Source organism: Monodon monoceros, unplaced genomic scaffold (assembly GCF_005190385.1).
Source record: "Monodon monoceros isolate NGI ecotype Baffin Bay Population unplaced genomic scaffold, NGI_Narwhal_1 Super_Scaffold_7, whole genome shotgun sequence".
NCBI lineage: Eukaryota > Metazoa > Chordata > Mammalia > Artiodactyla > Monodontidae > Monodon > Monodon monoceros.
The window spans coordinates 49,763,809-49,768,469 of record NW_021703784.1 but is presented as its reverse complement, the minus strand read 5'-3'; positions in this window follow the sequence as shown (position 1 = coordinate 49,768,469).

Here is a 4,661-nt window from a genome sequence, read left to right as displayed (position 1 = left end):
AAAAAAAAAAAAAAAAAAAAAAAAAAAAAAAAAAAAAAAAGAGTACAATGATGGCCTTTCTTTTAAGCTACATAACTAATAACCCTCAATGGCTTAATGAAGGGCATCTGAAACATAAATTTAATGTATTTCAAGTCAAATGGAAAGGAATGTGAAGTTAAGAAAAAAATATCATTTACTAATATGTTCACTAGTATCTTTGCTAACAATTGCTTTTTTTTTTTTAATTGAATGCCTTCCTTCTGGTTCAATATTCTTTTTCCTTAAGAATATTATTCTTTGGATCTTTTAAGGTCAGTCGGGATTAATTTACTCTCTCAAACTTGGCTAGTCCAAAAATGGCTTTAAGTATTAAGTTACTAATAATTCAGCTTAGTGTCAAATTCTAGGTTAATAATTATCTTCTTCCAGTACCTTGAAGATATCAATCAATGGTCTTATGCTATTCACCATTCCTGAAGAAAAGTCTATCTTCAATTGATTATATCTTTGTTATTACTCTGTAGTAATCTTTGTCTCAAAATATTTAACATTATTTTCTCTGTTTTTTGTTCTGATGTTACACATTTTCATTATGAGGTGTCTGGTGTAAATATCTATTTTTCCTGCTCAGGATTCATTGTTCTCCTTCTATATCAAGAGTCAAATCTTTCTCCAATTCCGGGAAATTGTTAGTCATTATGTATTCAAATATATAGGGATTTTTCTTTGGATCTTTAGTGTCTCATAAGTTCACTCATATTTTCTATTTTTTATTTCTCTGAACTACGTCTTGAGCTATTTCTTGAGTTGTATCATTTAGTTCAATAAATATCTATAGGATTTTATGTCTGGTCTACCCTTTAAGTCATCAGTTTAGGTTATTGCTATTTTTTTCAATAGCTATGTATATATTTGGTCTAGAAGTTCTACTTGATTATCTTTCATATCCCCTGATTTTACCATTATATTGTGTTATTGTTTAAATTTCTATTTTGTCTTTATTTACTCACTTAAAAATATCTCTTTCAGTTGTACTGATATCAGTTGTATTGATATCATAAATTCTCCACTGTGTAGTATTGACTGATTCTCCCCATTGTGGATTGTGTCATGTCACATTTGCAATTTTTGACTGTGGGCTCAACTATAGGAATTTTTATTTTATTGCTGTGTGTGTGTATGTGTGCGTTATGTGAATCCTCTCTATCCTGAGTCACTGAAGGAGAGTTTCTGATTTGCTTCAGTGCAGGCCCTAAGTCTCCATCAGTTCTTGATCAATTTCTGCATTAATTTCTCAATTTGTAGCTATAAATAGGATGATATTATAATTTATTATCCAAACAGGACACTTATGAAAGTGAATGGGAACTTTATACCAGACGTGTACCAGGACTGTCCAGGACCAACTAGGATATATGGCCATCTTATTCATGCACCATGAGAATACTGAGAATGAGGCTATTATAACCACGGATAGAATATGCATAGTGTAGATTTTTTTTTTCTTAGCTGTAAGCCTTGTGGCAATGGAAAATTTCTATCAAGGTACCTGTAGCTACTGAGAAGACGTTTTATATTCTCATTTTAGGGACTAGACAAGTTCAAGTTCATGAATAAGTTATATTTGAGCCTTATCCTAATAGTTCAGTTTCTGTGGCCTCTCCATGTGGGCATTCTAACTCCAGCTTCTAGTTCTTGAAGGGCTTATATCTAGTTCTGTTCTGAAATTGAATGATTCTACTTCAGATTCAACTCATGTTTACTGCTCCTGGGCATTGTCCTGATTTGGTTTAAACTCATAGTTATATTTTAATTTTTACAGTTATTTGTTATTCAGCATTATATGTATCTACTTGGAGTAAAATTTGGATTTTTTATATCAACTTAGTCTACTGTACTTGTAAGTACAATTTTAGATAAATTATTTTAATATATTTTAAAAGAACACAATACAACCATAGGTTTTGTTCTATTTCTTTTCCTATACATTTATGTTTATTTTTCTCTTCATTAAAGGACTGATAATTTTCTCATTTCTTTACTAGTTCACTGGCTGTATTCTCCACATTCTTCCCATTATTTTCCTTTTTTTTCTCTGATTTATGGTTTCTCCAAATATAGTAACAATTCACATACAAATCAAGATTCTCTACATAAATGTAGAATTATGATATTGATAAACCTCTGAAAAAGGGGAGAGCCAGTATCAAGGGTCAGCATACAAAGTCCTATGAGCCAAATACAGCCCACTGACTCATTTGGAGCCTGTGAGCTAGGGGTAATTTTTATAGTTTTAAAAAATTGAAAAAAAGAGTCAAAAGAATAATATTTTTAAACAATGAATATGATACAAAATTCAATTTTTTGTCTATTTATGAAATTTTACTGAATTCACATGCATTCATTTATGTATTGTCTTCGGCTGCTTTCACATTATAAGGGCAGAACTGACTAGTTACAAAAAATGCCATATGACTCACAAGTCTAAAATATTTACTATTTTGTGCTTTACAGGAAAAGCTTTCTGACCCTCGGCCTATATAATTAAATAAACAAGGTAATGACATATTCTTTTTAACAAATCTAGAATTTCTGTGATTAATATCAATGAATGCATTTTAATTGAATCTGTGGGGTAAAAATAAGCTTACGTGATATGATGCTTTAGAGATTGGAATGAAAGAGGTAGTAGGAGTGATATTTTATAATTTATCATAGTAGAAGTTCTGACAGTTCCAAAATCAATAAGAAAAACAGGAAATTATGCATAATGAAAATAAACAAAGAGTAGAAATATTCGTGTATATTTCTAAAATAGTTTTCTAATTAGTATCAGTATTTTAGAGCACGGGTATAAATAACAAGTCTAGCATTGGTTTAGAAAGAATTCATCAGGCAAGAGCTTGATGTTTTGAATCTTATGACTTCATGAAATACGGAAGGATGAAAAAAATTTGACTACATTAAGTACAGATCAACAACAATCATACTAAGAGAAATAAGAGTCTCATGCTCTTCTGGGGAAAAGCTCAAAGCAGCATAAAAAAAACAGAAAACTGATTTTGGCAAAAGGTTTGAAGGTTTCCTCTCCTGAAGGCCAGATGAGTTTTTTGTTTGTTTGTTTTTTGTTTTTAAAATCTTTATTGCAGTATAATTGCTTTACACTGGTGTGTTACTTTCTGCTGTATAACAAAGTGAATCAGCTATACATACATCCCCATATCCCCTCCCTCTTGAGTCTCCCTGCCACCCTCCCTATCCCACCCCTCTGGGTGGACACAAAAAACCGAGCTGATCTCCCTGCGCTATGCGGCTGTTTCCCACTAGCTATCTATTTCACATTTGGTAGTGTATATATGTCCATGCCACTCTCTCACTTTGTCCCAGCTTACCCTTCCCCCTCCCCATGTCCTCAAGTCCATTCTCTATGTCTGTGTCTTTATTCCTGTCCTGCCCCTAGGCTCTTCAGAACCAATTTTTTTGTTTTGTTTTGTATTTTAGATTTCATATACCATTAACATATCAAGAGAACTGATGTACTAAGAAACAACTGGTTTCAACAAAAAAATAAAGTATAATATAAAACTAAAAACTGTTTCTATGTCATTAATAGACATCATTTCTTCTGTATTCATTATTTAGTAGGAGACAATCAAGGAGTGCTAACCTCTTTAAATAATGAAGGACCTATAATTGCTAAGGTAGCCTTTGGAAACAAATTTTATTTTAAAATCTGAACTAAACCAAATTAAAAATATATTACTTTATGTGCTCTTGAATTTAGAAAAATATTTTTTATAAGTTAACAATTTATTTAATTATATTTAAAATGTATTTTATTTTATTTTATTTTTGGCTGTGTTGGGTCTTTGTTGCTGCCTGTGGGCTTTCTCTAGTTGTGGCGAGCAGGGGCTACTCTTCGTTGCAGTGTGCAGGCTTCTTATTGCAGTGGTTTCTCTTGTTGCGGAGCACTGGCTCTAGGCACGTGGGCTTCAGTAGTTGTGGCACACGGGCTCAATAGTTGTGGCTCACGGGCTCTAGAGCACAGGCTCAGTAGTTGTGGCACACAGGCTTAGTTTCTCCAAGGCATGTGGGATCTTCCTGGGCCAGGGCTCGAACCTGTGTCCCCTGAATTGGCAGGTGGATTCTCAACCACTGCGCCACCAGGCAAGTCCCCAGAAAAATATTTTTAAAATGTGTTTTTAATCTATTTTTCAACTCCTGAGGAACTGTACTTGTCTAAAGGATTATGGAATTTGAGGAGAAAATGACCTTCATTGATAAATGTTCATTAAATGTCCAATGAGAAATATGTATCATAATTGTATTCACAGTTCTAGGGCTGGATTGAGGGGAGTAAAGGAGCCTGTAGGGAGTGATCACTTTGTTATGGGCATTGTACTAAGTGATTTACATGGATTATTTAATTTAATATTCACAAGACATTGACAAGTTTTTCTACTTTATAAATGAGAAAATTGAGGCTCACAGAAAATAAATTACGTATCTGCTGTCTAGTTAGTAGAAAATAGTAGAGCTGAAGTTAGCAATCTAAAGCACACTATTCTCAAGACACCGCTCTGTTTGTATTTATGGCAGGATTTTCCCAGAACAAGCTATAACTCATAAAATACAGCCAAACGGTAAAAAGCACAGGCTTTAGACTCAGATAGACCCAG